The following is a 19744-nucleotide window of genomic DNA, read 5'->3' as shown; positions in this document are numbered from 1 at the left end:
ATTCGAGGAACGAGCGGAGGAAGCCGCTCACCGGAAGGCCGAAGCCACGGAGGAAGTGTGAGCAGAAGACGACCCGCTCGTTCCCCTTCGGCACCGGCGAAATCTCCTCCGCCGGTGGCACCCGCGCCTTGACGAACGCCGCGTTGGGCATCCGACGCGTGTCTTGGAGGAAGGAGATGTGGTCTTCGATCACCATCGATCCGTCCCAGTCGCCGCCCTTCTCGTGCGCCATGACCTCAAGCAGGGCCATGAAGGGAGGAGGAGTGCGTGGGCGGTGAATGGCGGCAGCACCACGGCAAGCACGGAGCGGCGACAACAGCAATGGTGGAGAGAGCGGGAGGAGGAAGAGAGTGTAGGAGGGGGCGCGCGTGCTCCACCGCACCCCTCCCTCCCCCTACTTATAACGCTCGGGCTACGAAGCCGAGGGGGCGGTACATGGGTTCGTGGTTTTAACTGCGCCCACGACCCCACGACCCCCCGATTACCGCGCAAAATAACTGCACATTGAACGCTCGTGGGAATCGCAACCGCCCACCTTGGCACAGCGGATCCGCCCGCGTGCAGAGGCCCAGTAGTGGCGGGCCCGGCCCACTATCACGTCCCATCGGGAGCGTGGGGTGGCAGGCTGGCCGGGCTGGCATGCGCCGCGTGGCGTGCTTGTGGCGAGCGGTGGCCCTGGGAAGCTTAGCAGGCACGCCACCTGTTTTCCCGCCTTGGAGTTCAAAATTGGCCGACAATCCTGCCTTGTCAAAGCCGACTCCAGCAGTCGGCCCACTGCAAGGCGGATTGAAGATTCTCCCGGAGCCCAGCGAGGGGGGAAGCCACTGAGACTTCGCGGCTCCTCGACCACAATGCCTCACCGGCTTCGGGGACTATTGTCAGAGTAATGGGCCATGGGTAGCCTCACCCAAGTCCCTGAACTTGTCAAGACCTTGGGCCGGCTTCGCCCTGCAGTATCCCAAGCTAACGCTCTGCCCTCCGGGGGATGGCTAGCTCAATGGTCGGCCACCAGAGGACGGCCAACCACCTGCAGACGGCACCACGAGCGGCCGGCTCTAGTCAGCCGGCCTCTGGAGAGGACGGCGTCGAGCAGGCGGCCACTTGGTGCCCTTAGAGTTTGTGCCCCCATCAAGAGGACGAGATAGGGCGTGGCTACAGTGAAGCCCCTCACCCCCGAATCTTGGGCTTGGCGTGGCCACAGTTCCCCGTACAGGCGGAGATCTCCGCACGACGTGGCACTGTTGCCACTTTCCCCTGACGTCACTGCGGATAGGCGAAGCCCTGTTTCCCACGACAACCAGTCGGTACGGCCCGCAGGCTGCAGGCTCTATTGGGCAGTGTCACCTCGGAAGACGGCGGATGCCGAACCAGTCGAACATGGGGAAGGTCGGCCTCTAGCAGGCGGCCATCCTTTCCCTCGAAGCAAGTGCGCCATTAACCTGATGTGACCAGGTGTGGCTACAGTGATCTCCCGGCAGGCGACGGGACTGTCGCCACACTTAGCTGACCAAGCCCGCGTCATTAGCAGCACGGCTACAGTAAGCAGCCACCAACCAGACCCGCCAGCGGCAGAAGCGGCCTGTTGGCTCCGTACCAGACCAGTCGGCGGGGCCCACCAGGCGGTGGGCCCCAGTAGTCGGTGGAGAAGCCGGAGGCCGGAGACACTGACAGCCGGGCCCATCACCCGGCCAAATTACCATTGTACCCCTGGGGGTAGGCCTATATAAACCCCCCAGGGCACCCATGCAAAGGGTTCCCACTCCATTAGATCTAGCCACTCCCCTAGAGGAGGAGAGACCTAGCCTTGCCTTCTCCTACCTCTAGCATACAACTCAAGGAGCACCTTTGTATCACTTGTGCCTTAGTGATCATGCGGAGACCCCATAGAGCAGGACTAGGGGTGTTATCTCCTAGGAGAGCCCCGAACCTGGGTAAAGTACGTCGGCGTTCGTGTCTACGCCTCATACCGCTTCTAGGCACCGGCGACGTTCTACTCGCTCCCACCATGATAAGCCATCCATTGGCATATGTCGCACCAAACCCCCGACAGCTGGGTTGGCTTCAATTCCTCTGTGGGAAACAATGAACCCCAGCAACTTTTCGGCCAGAACTCCAAAGACACATTTTTCTGGATTAAGTCGTATGTCGTATGTTCGGAGGTTATCGAAGGTGAGGCAAATATTGTCCACCAGTGTCTCGATGTGCTTTGTCTTGATGACCACGTCGTCCATGTATTCTTCGATCGTTTTGCCTATTTGCTTTTCCAGGCAGGTTTTAATCATGCGCTAGTAGGTAGCCCCAGTGTTTTTGAGTCCGAAGGGCATAGTGTTGAAGCAGAAGGGACCATAAGGGCTGATGAATGCGGTTACCGCCTGGTCTGATTCCTTCATCTTAATCTGATGGTATCTGGAATAAGCGTCGAGGAAACACAATGAGTCGTGCCCTGCAGTTGCCTCAATAATTTGGTCAATGCAAGGTAATGGGAAGGGGTCTTTAGGGCAAGCCTTGTTAAGGTCCTTGAAATCGACACACATGCGCCAAGATTTGTCCTTCTTTGGTACCATAACCAAGTTGGCTAACCAATCCGGATGTTTAATTTCCCCAATAAACCCAGCCTCTAACAATTTGGCTAGCTCTTCTCCCATGGCTTGACGCTTGGGTTCAGAGAATCGCTGTAGTGTCTGCTTCACGGGTTTGAATCCCATGATTATATTAAGACTATGTTCTGCCAGTCTTCATGGGATGCCGGGCATGTCTGAAGGGTGCCCAGGCGAAGATATCCAAATTCTCCCGTAGGAATGTGCATAGGGCGGCGTCCATTGCAGGATCGAGCTATGCTCCGATGGATGCTATTTTATTAGGGTCCGTCGGATGCACTTGGAATTTCACTATTTCCTCGGCTGGCTTGAAGGAGGTGTATTTGGATCTTTTGTCGAGGATCACATTGTCCCTATCCACCATGGACCGTAGGGTGGTTAATTCTTCCGTCGCTAGAGCTTCAGATAGTGCCTCGAGTGCCAAGGATGCAGTTTTGTTTTCGGCCCGAAGAGCTTTGTCTGGGTCGCTCGAGATTGTGATAATTCCATTAGGCCCGGGCATTTTGAGTTTGATATACCCATAGTGGGGTATAGCTTGAAAGCATGAGAAAGCGTCCCGGCCGAGGATGGCATGATACTCGCTATTGAAGGGGACCACGTGAAAGAGCAACTCTTCGGATCTATAGTTCTCAGGCGTGCCGAACACCACATCCAATTTAATTTTTCCCGAGCAATGTGCCTCTCGACTGGGGATAATACCTCAAAAGGTAGTGTTGCTTTGCTCGATGCGTGATCTATCCATTTGCATTTTGTCGAGCGTGTCCTCGTAGATGAGGTTAAGTCCACTGCAGCCGTCCATGAGCACTTTAGTAAGTCAAAAACCATCAACGATGGGGTTTAGTACTAAGGCGGCGGGTGCTTGGACTGATCGAGCCTTTGGTTCGTCTTCGGCCGTAAAGGTTATTGCCGTCTTGTTCCATGGGCTTAGTGCGGTAACTTGATGGACTTCGGTGAGGTTGCGGAGCGCCCTTTGCGCCGATTGTTCGAAGAAAATTTCTCGAAGACCGTTAGGATGTTAAAGTTGTCCTTCTCCGATGAGTATCTCTCTGGAGTTGTGGTGAGGATGGACTCTCCACTTTTTGCTACTTGTCGGAATACCCAACATGCATGGAGGCTATGGGTTGGGACTGTGTGCGGAGTGGCGTGAATCGGGCAGGGCTTGTCAGCAGTTCGTCAAGAACGGACCTGTGTACCGTGAAGGGTTTGTTCTTCCTGCCCGTAGACTGGTGGTCGAGTGACCCACCAGGATGTGTTCGTTTGGCCCGGGCCACACACCGCGTCAAGGCAACGGGTTCCAGTTGAGTTTTCTGGGCCCTCCATATGCATTCCATCACACAGTACTTTTGCACTATGTGTGATAATTCCGTGAAACTCTGTATGTGGCGACGGTCGAGGGCATTCAATACCCCTTCATCGGTGCAGTTATTGTGGAAAACCGGAACTACGTCATTGTCCGAGCAGTCTTTGATCTTATTTTTGACAAGTAGGAATCTGGCCCAAAAGTGGTGGACCGTTTCCTTAGGCTGGTGCGGCACATACATCAGGTCGTATATATCTGGAGGACATGAGTTTCTTGGGGAATATAGATTGTGGTGGGTGGGTGGATCAAATTTTGGATCATGTCCCACGACAATCCTACACTTGGATCAGAATGGTTTTCGAAGTGGCAGGTTCGCATCCGATTAAGCGCAAAGGCTCTGACAATCCTACACTTGGAACAGAATCCAGAGGGCGTAAGGCTCCGTCCGTAGTGGAAGTATCTGGCTCAGGGGATTTGGGGACCCGAACATACTTGGTTTTCAGTATGGGGAGGGAAGTGTCTGTCGCCGGTTCCTCAACGACCACCATGAAGTGGGTCATCAGCGGGTGATTAATTTCCCTCTGGTCAGGCTTGAGCCCGATCCGATCATAGTCTGTTGAGACCCCCAGGGCGGTGATGCGGTCGAGCAGTTCGTTTAAAGACGAAACATCCACCGGATCCAATTTTTCGGAGTACTTAGGGCCAATGTGGGGACGGTGTCCGGCGGTCATGGGGAAAGTTGTGGGCTGGTCGGCCGTGCGGGCCCTTATGGTGAGACCGCCGAACCGGAGGGTATGCCCTAAAGCTAGGCACCCTCCAGAAGTGATATTGTTGCTGATGACTAGGCGAGCCATAGATCACTTTTTGCAGACAGCACGACAGAGCTCTCAATGAAAGCACTAATGTCGGTGTCAAAACCGACAGATCTCGGGTAGGGGGGGGCCAAGCTGTGTGTCTAAGGATCAATGGCAACATGAAGCTAGGGGACACAATGTTTAACCAGGTTTGGGCCCTCTTAAGGGAGGTAAAACCCTACTCCTGCTTGATTATATTCGACGAGTATGACGATTACAAGAATTGATCTACCTCGAGCTTGTAACGGCTAACCCTAGATGTCCAGCCTATGAAAATTCCGATGATGGTGATAAAGATAGCCTCTACGGACTAACCCCCCCCCCCCCGTTTATATACACACCGGAGGGGTCAAGGGTTTGTACAAGGTTAGTTTATCAGGGAAGGAAACTTCCGGACTCTATTCTTGCCGTCCACATATCGGGAAGTCCCATCTGGACATGGGGGATAATATTCAGCTTCATCTCTTGTGGCCCATCCAGCCCGGCCCATACTCCTATGGTGGACACCCGAGGACCCCCGAATCCAAGACTCCCTTAGCTGGATACATCGCTTTATCGCGATATCCATGACTTCAATGATGGAGAATCTGTAGTGGGTCAACAATCTGACATTGCTGACCAATCTCATCACTTCTGCACTATCCTCTTGTCTAAGGGACTCAGGGCGCTAGCTGAATAGCTTCTTTAAAGGAGTGCTAGAGAATTGAGGAAGCCCGCACCGAACAGGGTCTGGAAGAGGAACGTCCTCAATGTAGAACCATTCCGAAGACCATTCGTCGGACCCCCTCTTCAGAGTTCCGACAGGGTAACCAAATACGGCTATGTGCCATACTTCAGCGCCGCCCACTTCAAATATGGACCCTCTGCCCTGGTGGCGAGGGATGAGGCACAAGAACTTTTTCCATAGTTCAAAATGAGCCTCGCAGCCTAAAAATAATTCACAAAGGGCGACAAAACCAGAAATGTGCAGAATGGAACCTGGTGTGAGGTTGTGCAGTTGGATCCCGTAATATTCCAATAGACCCCTGAGGAAGGGGTGGATTGGGAATCCTACGCCCCTTAGAAGGAATGAGATAAAGCACACCCTCTCCCCTTGGCTGGGATTGGGGAAATTCTCTGCCAATGCATCGTTGCCCATAGAAGTTAACCCTGCCCGTACAAAGACTAGATCCGCGGGGGAAGATATCCTTGCATCTGGAGTCGATTGAGCTGGAGATGGGATATGGAACAACTTTGCCAATCCCCCTCTTGAGGGCCATGAGGACATGAGGAGGAGCCGGGGACGCTAGCCACGGTTTGAATTTTTTTCCATAGTTTGCTATGTAGCTCTTGAGCCGATGTGATATGGTGTTTTGGAGATCTAACCTTGTTATATGGGCACTACCTGCGCTTGCTAAAAAAGTTAAAATACAAGGGTAACGGACTGCTCGCATTCACTCATGCACATGGAAATCGAGGCGACGGCAGGAAGGAATCATGAAGACTGGACGCGAATGCTGATGCCGGACTATCATCAATCCGGAGTATGCTGGAGAACCCGCCTTGCAAAGCCGAAGACTTATATCCGCACACTACATCATCATTGAAGGCAAGTTCGGGGGCTACTAAGGGAGTCCTGGATTTGGGGGTCCTCAGGTGTCCATCCTAGGAGTATGGGCCGGGCTGGATGGGTCGTACAAGATCAAGCTGAAGATTATCCTCCGTGTCCGGATGGGACTTCTCCATACGTGGACATCAAGATTAGAGTCCGGAAGTTTCCTTCCCCGATGAACCGGCCTTGTACAAATCCTAGGCCCTTCCGGTGTGTATATAAACTGGAGGGGTTAGACCGTAGGGGGGATCTGGATAACTGTTATTAGAATACTTATAGGCTAGACATCTAGGATTTAGCCATTACGATCTCAAGGTAGATCAACTCTTGTAATCTTCATACACGTCGATTATAATCAAGAAGGAGTAGGGTTTTACCTCCCTTAAGAGCGCCCGAACCTGGGTAAACACCGTGTCCCCTGGTCCCATGTTACCATCGATCCTTAGATGCACAGCTTGGGCCCCCCTACCCGAGATCTGCCGGTTTTGACACCGACACCTGGTCCCATAGGTGGTTGTGGTTTCCCGCGACACTAAGTACACTAGTTATTGTTAAATCAAATGGAAGGGCGTGTTAAATACTCCCTCTGATCCTTTTTACTCTGCATATAGGAATTGTCTGAAGTCAAACTTCATAAAGTTTGACCTTATTTATATGAAAAGATATCAACATCTACCATGATAAAGTTATACAATATGAAAATTTAAGTCATGACGCATCTACTGATATTGATTTCATATTGTGAATGTTGGTATTTTCTTCTATAAAGTTGGTCAAACTTTATGAGGCTTGACTTTAGACAAATCTTATATGTGAACTAAAAAGGACTGGAGGGAGTATAACATGCTTAACATCAACCAAATATAGTCATTCATAGAGCTATTATTAATATTGGTATTGATGAAATTGAACTGCACAGTTCATACCAGCACGTATAGAACATCACATTGTGAATAGCTGAATAAACAAGGCATATTACGAACAACCAAAGATGGCAATTGAAACTGGACATATGCTAACTACAAACAACAGAACAACCACAAGCCGTAGAAGTAAACAAGGCATAATGCAAACAACCAAATATAGCAATAAATACTGGACATTTTCTCACTACAAAAGGTGTCCGTGAAAACAAATCAGGGGATTCCCCCGGTGAAGAGGCACGACAAAACAAATAGTGGGTTTCCTCACTTGTCACAGATCGACTCCTCCTAATGGTCGCCATTGATGAGGCCTGACTTGGCAGCTGAGGGTCCCAAGCCAGCGTCGCATAACGTGTCCTTCATAAATGACAAAAGGGGCTCCATAGCAATGAAGGATGGCAAATAGTTCATAACGAGCTGCAGGAGATCAGAGGCAGGGCCATCTATGAGATCGATAGTTGTCGAACCCGAGGGGTTGGGGTGGGAAACTTAACGTGTGACATAGCCCGCGTCAAGCCGTCGCTATCGACGACCTCCATGTCATAGCCGATGTTCGCGACATGCCAGAATAATCTAGCCTGCTGATTGAAAGGCGGCGTTCAGTCATCGTCGCCAGCTTCCTCGGCGGACACTTTGCTAACATCGAGTGAAGATGCTGTGGTAAAGCTCTATTGGGCCATTTGCTCCTCGAGCTCCCCAGGAAACGTAGCCGGGCATAGGCTGCGACCCTCTGGAGTGGGAGAGAGGGTGGGGATGGGGATCTGTGGGAAAGGGGGCATTTCACAGGCATCATCTAGGAAACTCAGGGCGGCTTGGGTATGTATATCGGTGGGTAGCTGCTACCTCTTGAGCTTGCGTTGGTTTTCCCTTGAAGAGGAAAGGGTGATGCAGCAAAGTAGCATAAGTATTTCCCTCAGTTTTTAGAACCAAGGTACCAATCCAGTAGGAGAAAACGCACAAGTCACCGAATACCTCCACAAACAATCAACAACTTGCACCCAACGCGATAAAGGGGTTGTCAATCTCTTCATGGTCACTTGCAAAAGTGAGATCTGAGAGAGATAGATAAATGGTAAAGTAAATATGTTTGGTATTTTTGGTTTATAGATCGGAAAGTAAAATATTGCAAAATAGTAGATTGGAAACTAGCAAGATGTAAATGGGATTCAATATAATGGAAAGTGACCCGGGGGCCACAGGTTTCACTAGTGGCTTCTCTCAAGATAGCAAATATTACGGTGGGTGAACAAATTACTGCCGACCAATTGATAGAAAAGTGCATAGTTATGATGATATCTAAGGCAATGATCATGAACATAGCAATCACGTCCGTGTCAAAGTAGACCGACTCCTACCTGCATCTACTACTATATATTACTCCAAACATCGACCGCTATCCAGCATGCATCTAGAGTATTAAGTTCATAAAGAATGGAGTAACGCATTAAGTAAGATGACATGATGTAGAAGAATTAACTTAAGCAATATGATGAAAACCCCATATTTTTATCCTCGATGGCAACAATACAATACGTGCCTTGCTGCCCCTACTGTCACTAGGAAAGGAAACCGCACGATCGAACCAAAAGCTATGCACTTCCCCCATTGCAAGAAAGATCAATCTAGTAGGCCAAACTAACTGATAATTCGAAGAGACTTGCAAAGATATCAAATCATGCATATAAGAATTCAGAGAAGAACCAAATAACATTCGTAGATAATCTAATCATAAATCCACAATTCATTGGATCTCGGCAAACACACCGCAAAAGAATATTACATCAAATAGATCTCCAAGAACATCGAGGAGAACATGGTATTGAGAATCAAAGAGAGAGAAGAAGCCATCTAGCTAATAACTATGGACCCGAAGGTCTAGGGTAAAATACTCACGCATCATGGGAGAGGTAATGGTGTTGATGTAGAAGCCCTCCATGATCGAATCCCACTCCGATAGGACGCCAGAAAAGGTCCCTAGATGGGATCTCATGGGTACAGAAGGTTGCGGCGGTGGAAAAGTGGTTTCGTGGCTGTCCTGGATGTTTTCATGGTATAAGAGTATATATAGGCGAAGGAACTAGGGAAGGGGAGCTAGGAAGGGCCCACGAGGGTGGGGGCGCGCCCTACCCCCTGGGCGCACCCTCCTGCCTCGTGGCTTCCTCATTGCATCTCCGACTTCATCTCCAAGTCTTCTGGTTTGATTTCAGTCCAAGAAAGATCATCGTGAAGGTTTCATTCTGTTTGGACTTAGTTTCGTATTCCTTTTCTACAAAACTCTAAAATAGAAAAAAACAGAAACTGGTACTGGGCCCTCGGTTAATAGGTAAGTCCCAAAAATATTATAAAATAGTATATAAATTCCTGTTAAACGTCCAAAACAAATGATACAATAGCGTGGAACAATCAAAAATTATAGATACACTGGAGACGTATCTATTATCCCCAATCTTAATTCCTCCTCGTCCTCGAGTATGTAAATGGCAAAAACTGAATTTTTCATGTGGAATGCTACCTAACATATTTATCCATGCAGTTTTCTTTATTGTGGCATGAATGTTCAGATCTGAAAGATTCAAAACAAAAGTTTAATATTGACATAAAATAATAACACTTGAAGCATAATAACAAAGCAATCATTTCATCTTAAAATAACATGGCCAAAGAAAGCTATCCCTACAAAATCATATAGTCTGGCTATGCTCTATCCACATCATGCAAAAAATTTAAATCATGCACAACCCCGATGACAAGCCAAGCAATTGTTTCATACTTTTGATGTTCTCAAACTTTTTCAATCTTCACGCAATACATGAGCGTGAGCCATGGATAGAGCACTGTAGGTGGAATAGAATATGGTGGTTGTGGAGAAGAAAAAAAGGAGAAGATAGTCTCACATCAACTAGGCGCATCAACGGGCTATGGAGATGCCAATCAATAGATATCAATGTCAGTGAGTAGGGACTGCCATGCAACGGATGCACTGGAGCTCTAAGTGGGTGTGCATCCAACTCGCTTGCTCATGAAGACCTAGGGCATTTTGAGGAAGCCCATCAATGGAATATACAAGCCAAGTTCTATAATGAAAATTCCCACTAGTATATGGAAGTGACATCATAGGAGACTCTCTATCATGAAGATCATGGTGCTACTTTGAAGCACAAGTGTGGAAAAAGGATATTAACATTGCCCCTTCTCTCTTTTTCTCTCATTTTTTTATTTGGGCCTTTTTATGGCCTTTTTTTCGTATGGAGTCTCATCCCGACTTGTGCGGGAATCATATTCTCCATCATCCTTTCCTCACATGGGACAATGCTCTAATAATGAAGATCATCACACTTTTATTTACTTACAACTCAAGAATTACAATTCAATACCTAAAACAAAATATGACTCTCTGAATGCCTCCGGCGATGTATCGGGATGTGCAATGACGATAGTGACATGTATTCAAAAATTATGAAAGGTGGCTTTGCCACAAATACGATGTCAACTACATGATCATGCAAAGCAAATATGACAATGATGGAGCGTGTCATAATAAATGGAAGGTGGAAAGTTGCATGGCAATATATCTCGAAATGGTTATGGAAATGCCATAATAGGTAGGTATGTTGGCTGTTTTTAGGAAGGTAATGGTGGGTGAACAGTACCAGCGGAAGTTGCATGGCACAAGAGAGGCTAGCAATGGTGGAAGGGTGAGAGTGCTTATAATCCATGGACTCAACATTAGTCATAAAGAATTCACATACTTATTGCAAAAATCTATTAGTTATCGAAATGAAGTACTACACGCATGCTCCTAGGGGTATAGATTGGTAGGAAAAGACCATCGCTCGTCCCCGACCGCCACTCATAAGGAAGACAATCAATAAATAAATCATGGTGCAACTTCATCACATAACGGTCACCATACGTGCATGCTACGGGAATAACAAACTTTAACACAAGTATCTCTCAAATTCACAACTACTCTACTAGCATGTCTCTAATATCACCATCTTCATATCTCAAAACAATCATAAAGAATCAAACTTCTCATAGTATTCAATGTACTTCATATGAAAGTTTTCATTATATCCATCTTGGATGCCCATCATATTAGGACTAGTTTTATAACAAAAGCAAATTACCATGCTTTTCTAAAAGACTCTCAAAATAATATAAGTGAAGCATGAGAGTTCAACAATTTCTATAAAATAAAACCACTGCCATGCTCTAAAAAGATATAAGTGAAACACTAGAGCAATATTGCCTAGCTCAAAAGATATAAGTGAAGCACATAGAGTATTCTAATAAATCACGATTCATGCGTGTCTCTCCCAAAAGTTGTGTACAAAAAGGATAATTGTGGTAAACTAAAAATCAAAGACTCAAATCATACAAGACGCTCCAAGTAAAACACATATCATGTGGTGAATAAAAATATAGCCTCAACTAAAGTTACCGATAGACGAAGACAAAAGAGGGGATACCTTCCGGGGCATACCCAAGCTTAGGATTTTGGTTGTCCTTGAATTTTAACTTTGGGTGCCATGGGCATCCCCAATCTTAGGCTCTTGCCACTCCTTATTCCATAGTCCATCAAATCCTTACCCAAAACTTGGAAACTTCACAACACAAAACTCGACAGAAAATCTCATGAGCTCCATTAGTATAAGAAAATAAATCACCACTTTCAGGTACTGTTGTGAAATCATTATTTATTTATATTGGTGTAATATCTACTGTATTCCAACTTCTCCATGGTTCATACCCCCCGATACTACTCATACATTCATGAAAATAAGCAAACAACACGAGAAAAACAGAATATGTCAAAAACAGAACAGTCTGTAATAATCTGTACCTCTTGAATACTTCTCTAACTGTAAAACTACTACCAAATTAGGAAAACGTGGGAAATTTGTTTACAAATCGATATCAAAAAGAATCATATTAAAATCACGTTTCTGTGAATTTACAAAACTAAGCAAAAGTTTCTGATTTTCAGCAGGATCAACACAATTATCACCGTAAACTATCCTAAAGGTTTAACTTGGCACAAACACTAATTAAAACATAAAAACACATATAACCAGAGTCTAGATGAATTATTTATCACTAAACAGGAGCAAAAAACAAAGAACAAAAAAATGGGTTGCCTCCAACAAGCGCTATCGTTTAACGCCCCTAGCTAGGCATAAAAACATGAATAGATCTAGGTATTGCCATCTTTGGTATGCAATCCATAAGTGGCTCTCATAATAGATTCATAAGGCAATTTAATTTTCTTCCTAGGAAAGTGTTACATGCCTTTCCTTAACGGAAATTGGAATCTAATGTTTCCTTCTTTCATATCAATAATTGCACCAATCGTTCTAAGGAAAGCTCTACCAAGAATAATAGGACATGTAGGATTGCAGTCTATATCAAGAACAATGGAATCTACGGGCACATAATTCCTATTTGCAACAATAAGAACATCATTAATCCTTCCCATAGGTTTCTTAATGGTGGAATCCGCAAGATGCAAATTTAAAGAACAATAATCAAATTCACGGAAACCTAGCACATCACACAAAGTTTTTGGAATCGTTGAAACACTAGCACCCAAATCACACAAAGCATGGCATTCATAATCTTTAATCTTAATCCTAATAGTAGGTTCCCACTCATCATTAAGTTTTCTAGGGATAGAAACTTCTACTTCAAGCTTTTCTTCAAAAGATTGCATCATAGCATCAACGATATGTTCAGTAAAAGCTTTGTTTTGATTATAAGCATGAGGAGAATTTAACACGGATTGCAACAAGGAAATACAATCTATTAAAGAACAATTATCATAATTAAATTTCTTGAAATCGGAAAGAGTGGGTTCATTGTTACTTAAAGTTTTGACCTCTTCAATCCCACTTTTATCGATTTTTGCATCTAGATCTAAAAACTCCGAATAATTGGGACACCTTTTAACTAAAGTTGACTCATCTCCAGTCCCATATTTATCAAGATTCATATTGGAAAACAAAGATTTAATAGGAGTCACATCAATCACTTTTAGATCTTCATCATTATTATCATGAAAACTTGAAGAACACGCTTTTACAAACCAATCTTTTTTTGCACGCATCTTAGTGGTTCTTTCTTTGCAATCATCAATGGAAATTATCATAGCCTTGAGAGACTCATTGATATCATGCTTAGGTGGGATAGATCTAAGTTTCAAAGAATCAACATCAAGAGAAATTCTATCCATGTTCCTAGCCAAATCATCAATCTTAAGCCATTTTTCTTCAATCAAAGCTTTGAAATTCTTTTGCGGACTCATAAATTCTTTAAAACTATTATCAAAATCAGAGTGCATCTTATTAAAATTTCCATAAGAGTTTTTGTAGGATTACCATAAATATTAGAGGAATTACTAGGAAACGGTCTAGGATTAAAATTTCCTCTATACGAGCTATAGCCAAAATTGTTCCTACCAACAAAATTCACATCCTTATATTCATTATTGTTCTCAATCAAAGTGGACAAAGGCATATCATTAGGATCAGAAGAAACACTTTTATTAGCAAATAATTTCATAAGTTCATCCATCTTTCCACTCAAAACATTAATCTCTTCAATCGCATGTACCTTTTTACAAGTCGATCTTTCAGTGTGCCATTGAGAATAATTAACCATAATATTATCTAGGAGCTTAGTAGCCTCCCAAAAAGTGCTTTCCATAAAAGTGCCTCCCGTGGCCGAATCTAAAAGATTTCTAGAAGCAAAATTCAATCCGGCATAAATTTTTTGTATAATCATCCACAAGTTCAAACCATGCGTAGGGCAATCACGCACCATGAATTTCATCCTCTCCCAAGATTGTGCAACATGCTCACGATCAGGTTGCTTAAAATTCATAATATCGTTTCTAAGGGAGATGATCTTAGCGGGAGGAAAATACTTAGAGATGAAAGCATCTTTACACTTATTCCATGAATCATTACTATCCTTGGGCAAAGCTGAAAACCAAGTTTTAGCACAATCTCTAAGCAAAAATGAAAATAGCTTCAATTTAACAATATCATTATCCACATCTTTCTTCTTTTGCATATCTCACAAATCAACGAAATTGTTTAGATGGGATGCGACATCTTCACTAGGAAGGCTAGAAAATTGATCTTTCATAACAAGATTCAACAAAGCAGCATTAATTTCACAAGATTCAGCATTAGTAGTGGGAGCAATCAGAGTGCTAATAAAATCATTGTTGTTCGTATTGGAAAAGTCACAATTTTGTATTATCTTGAGCCATCGTGACAAAGCGAAAAGACACGAACGGAACAGGGACAAAGAAAAGGCAAAGGTTTTCGAAAATCGTTTTAGAAGTGGGGGAGAGGAAAACAAGTGGCGAATGGCGAATAATGTATTGCAAGAGAAAAGAGTTTATGATGGGTACTTGCTATGGCTTGACTTGACGTAGATCTCCCCAGCAATGGCACTAGAAATCCTTCTTGCTACCTCTGGAGCTTGCGTTGGTTTTTCCTTGAAGAGGAAAGGGTGATGCAGCAAAGTAGCACAATTATTTCGCTCAATTTTTAGAACCAAGGTATCAATCCAGTAGGAGACAACACACAAATCACCGAATACCTGCACAAACAATCAACAACTTGCACCCAACGTGATAAAGGGGTTGCCAATCCCTTTACGGTCACTTGCAAAAGTGAAATCTGATAGAGATAGATCTTTCCCTAATGATAAAGCGATTATTGCTTCTGCCCGCTCGCTCACCGTCGTCGCGCTTTTGCAAAAAAGTCCTTGACATTTTCTAGAATCAACCCACCGTCCAATTGATAAGTCAAGCCGAAATGATATGTGAAAGAAAAAAAACACCGAGATGACCCACGACCTACCTCCCATCTCCACCTCCAGCACCAGCGTGCCGCCACCCCCTGCCACGGCGCCAGCAATTATCACTTCTGCCCACCCGCTCACCGTTGTCGTGCTTTTGCAAAAAAGTCCTTGACGTTTTCTAGAATCAACCCGCGGTCCAATTGATAAGTCAAGCCGAAACGGTATGTGAAAGAAAAAAAACACCGAGACGAACAACGACCTACCTCCCATCTCCACCTCCAGCGCCAGCGCGCCGCCACCCCCTGCCACAGCGTCGTGCGCCGCTGGCCCTGACTCCTCCAACGCTCACCGCCAGCCCTAATGCCTCCGCCGAGCGCCGCCATCGCCTACCCCGCCGCCGCTCGCACCCCTACCCGAAGTTCCCTCGAGGCCCCCACCCCTGCGGCTTTGCACCATCGGTGATAGTCTACGCCGGTGCCGCACCTTCCCCTAACTCCTCTCTCTCCTCCTCCTCCTCTGCTGCATCCACTCTCCATTGGTCGGTCAACTCCCTCGAGTCCCATCCCTCCCTTACGCACAGGAGTGCCTCCTGATCCTTCCCTTTCTCTGTGTGTGTGTGTGTGTGTTCGATCCGGATCCACCCCTTTTCTGTGTGCAGCACAAAGGAGAGCTCGCTGTTGTGGTGGGCCTTGACGGTGGCAAGCTGGAGCCAGCTAGGTCCTATCCAACGAGGGTCGTCATGGCCTCCACCTTTGCCCTGTGACTGCGTCGCGACCATGACCACTACGTTGACAATAAAGGTACTACTGCCTATTCCAATTCCCTTCACAAAGAATGGCATCTGGATTGTGCACTTGTACAACCACTGCATTGTTTGTACATGTGAATTTCAATGGTAGTTATGACTGATAAGATGGGTCAGCCATGGATGCAAAGGGTAAAGAGCTTCAGATTTTCCGTTGCTGCTAGCTATACTCTGTTGTACCATCTGGTAATGCCAATATAGTGGTTGTATTGTTTATGATTGCAGTTGAAAATAGATAGATGAATGATTTCAAAAATTGGATTAAGCTCTACGGCAAGTTGTGTTCCCAACTTTTACTCTCACTGCCTTCTTACTTCAGGGCAAATCTTCCCAACAAAAGGCATACCAGAGGCCTCTCTTTCAATGTCTGAAGATTGGTTATCTCATAACTGGCCATCAGAGGGAGAATTTTTCAGCTTCATAATCTCCTTGTAAATACCATCATCTCTGTTCCCTCATGCCCACTTCTTTTACATATTTACATTTTTGTGTTGGCATGTTCTAAAGCATCTGCACTTTTCTTGTCCTTGTGAGTAAATTGTCAGAAATCTAAAGTCATGGGCAAATGAATTGTTTGATTCAGTGCTTTGCCATATCAAGAACAGTATTTTTCTAAGTAGCTCATGTCATTAATTTTTTAATAATGATGCAGATGAGATGTACTCAAAGGTATGCAGATGAGTATTTTTCGTAGAATAGGTAGTGGTAAATCAGCTCTCATGCATGCCCTTTTCCGTATCATGTCTCCTACCATCGGTTAGATAATAGTAGACATTGTCGACATTGGCACCATTGGGTTGTACAATCTGAATTCTAGATTGGCCATTATCAATGTGCGATTGAACTGTGAGATACAACCTTGACCCTCTAGGAGAGTACACTGACAATCAAGTCCAGGAGGTAGTCTTGATATTCACATGCTCATTGCTTGTCATTTCTCAGATTACTAAACAATCACTTAAAATATCTGTTTGTCATGGCTCGCAGTTGAATCTATTGCCCGTAATTGTTTTTTAGTTTGATATGTCTTCACATTCCTACAATCCTATGAACCTACATGTTTCCATTGATACTTTGTAAACCTTGTACTAGCTACAACGACTGTGTGCATTTCTCAAATACAGAGGCCCTCCAATCTTCTTAACTTATCTGAAAATGACAGAAAACTGTTATTCTACATTTCAAGCATCGAGTCACTTTCAGTTATGAGTTGATGTTCGGAGAAAGGGGCTAAAACATGACTCGCTAGCTCTACTTTACTCGTACCATAGAGTTCATATTCTGGTAGTTTTGGTGCTTCTGAAATTGCTGATAAATTCAAAATTGCCCTTGAAGTGGTAGAGAGTGGAGAGAACTGGTGTGTGGGCCAGTGTCAGCCCGTCTGTCTCAGTAGGGTGATTCTCGGACGGACCAAGTTACTGGTTCTGCTACTGCTTCGATGGACATTGCAACAGATAACCTAATACCAAACACACCACACCAACATTACTTAGGGGCAATCAGCATGACGATCGCACATCAAATCACCTTGGTCCTTTAGAGCGAAATAGTCTAGCTTCTTGACTATGGTAGGACAGTACCAGTCCGGGGAACGATCTTGTGTACAGGAGGAGGTCAAAAAACGCATTGCTTATTGTACATTAGATTCTACAGGCGGGGGGGGGGCCTTCAGCTTTGTAGTACTCCTGCCATTTCATGAAGCTTTAGATTAAATTACTACATTTTCCCTTGATTGTAAGAAAGCCAAGCACATAACATGGAGTAATTTAATCTGAAGCTTCATCAAACATTGGCAACAATACGTAATCTCTCCAAGGTCTATATAGGTATGTTTATCTTGCTGTTTTAGGTTATAATGATGATTTTAAGCCATTTAGGTAACCTTCAACTAGCAATGCCAATCATATAACCCTTGAGAATGTGACAGAGAGTTCACCCTCGCCATGTCCGGTGACGTTGCTAGCAAGAGTAAGATGTGTGGGTTGGCGAAGGTGGCGGCCAGTAGCAAAGCAAGGGTGTTGTGTTACAAAGTTTTCATCAAGAAATTTGCACAGGAATATATTTTTTCCTTTAAGAATGACCCTTAATATTTTTAAGTACTTTCAATATTGTTTCGCTCATATAAAAGTATGTGTTTTGCTACTTACAAAATTGTATCCTTGTAAAAAGTAATTGCTTTTTTACTTACATTGAGAGAAGGATCATCTTCAGTGTATATAAATTCCATGTCCTTTACAATATTTGGCTGCCTTGAATGATGCACATGTTGACCTTCTGTCTCTGTATGCTGGGTGGAGTTAAGCCCCTACATGCAGTAGAGTAATCATATTTAAGGGTTGTGGTTCAGAGTTTTTCCATGTATGTTGGTCAAGTCATGCAAGTAAAGCACCACATTGTCCCCTGTATAATTTTTTAACTTGTTTGTCTATGTATGTTGGGTGAAGTCATGCAAGTGATGTGATTTATTTTTCCGATTTGGTTGTCTATGTATGTTGAGTGAAGTCAGTGAAGAAGTTCATTTTGTTCGTCATTTCGACATTTATTTTGTTTTGTTTTTTATTAGAGGGAGGTACATGTACAGGGCGGCCTTTTTTGCTTTTGATTAGCGGGTAATAGTGTCCAGTTTACAATGCCTCCTAAAAGTTTGTGTTTAGTTGATGAATTTACAATACCACGATGATGGATTAACTGCCCTGTATTTACTATAATTTGTTAAATTGCTATGATGGATTTTACTGTACTATAGTACTCAAAGAAGTCTACTTTTTTGTTTTCATAGTAAATTATAGTTAATTGATGACTAACCTGGTGATGGATTTACTGTCCTATAGCTTCTATAATTTACAACACTAAATTTTTTTGATTGTTTGAACTTACAGTGACCTTATGTTTGAATTTACACTACCTTGTTTGAAGATTTACAATCCGATAACTTTTGTAATTTCCAATAGTACCCTAAAGGTTGTGATTGTTGTATTTTACAGTGACCTGATATAAATTTTACAGTATACAGTTACCTGAATTTATATTGCTACATTTTTCTGAACGATGTTCTAGACATCTTTTGATGATGCTCTTAGGTACCGAACATTTTTTACTGGAAGAACTATTTGATGGAGATTGTGAGAGTACTGACATGAAGTTTGTCTTCTTGGTGTGACTGTAGTTTCCTGATTGTGTAGCTATTCTGTCCCCTTCTTCCTCCATCTTCTTTCTTGTTCTTATCTGATCATAAAGCACACATTGTTACTTGTTCGTTCTCCTTATTTTTACAGAAGTTCCAGTATCTTTGTTGTGATATGGTTTTTACTGACTGGAATTTTAGTAAAATGAACACTGTAAAATTCATCAAAGCTCGACACACTTTAAAATTTACTGTTTATTCATAGTGAGTTCACTGTAAATTTCAACTGAAGCCACTGTATTTAAAACTTGATGGCGATGAAATGTTTAGTACTCCCTCTATTCCTAAATATATGTGATTAGTTCATCTTGTTGATCAATGTACAGCAGGTTGATGCTGATTTTACGGCAGCCTAATGATGAATTTATAGTATGTTTGTGTCCAGGAGTTTCTTCTTCAAGTATCAACTTCAGATCCTTAATAACGCCATGAGAATTTTAGGTTTTCTTCCAATAGTGTTGTGAAGAAAACAGAACTGTCAATAAACTAGAGAAGGTCGTGAGAGTACTGACCTGGTAGTGTTGCTTTTTGGCTCCTTTTATTGCTTGCTCATGGATCATAGAGCGCATAGGTCATACTCCCTTCGTTTGGAATTACTCGTCCAAGAAATGAATGTATCTAGATGTATTTTAGTTGTAGATACATTCATTTTTATTCATTTTTGTGACAAGTAAT

General features: G+C 44.1%; 1 long non-coding RNA gene across 1 annotated transcript; it reads left to right on the top strand.

Annotated features, from left to right (window-relative positions):
* Nucleotides 1–15319: 15319 nt before the first annotated feature.
* On the top strand, nucleotides 15320–16467 carry LOC123045323 (uncharacterized). The gene is made up of 2 exons (XR_006421299.1): nucleotides 15320–15880; nucleotides 16205–16467. It is a non-coding gene; the product is annotated as an uncharacterized lncRNA (long non-coding RNA).
* Nucleotides 16468–19744: the final 3277 nt, after the last annotated feature.

Source organism: Triticum aestivum, chromosome 2B, assembly GCF_018294505.1.
Source record: "Triticum aestivum cultivar Chinese Spring chromosome 2B, IWGSC CS RefSeq v2.1, whole genome shotgun sequence".
In the NCBI taxonomy this organism is placed as follows: domain Eukaryota; kingdom Viridiplantae; phylum Streptophyta; class Magnoliopsida; order Poales; family Poaceae; genus Triticum; species Triticum aestivum.
This window is presented reverse-complemented; position numbering and strand designations above follow the sequence as displayed.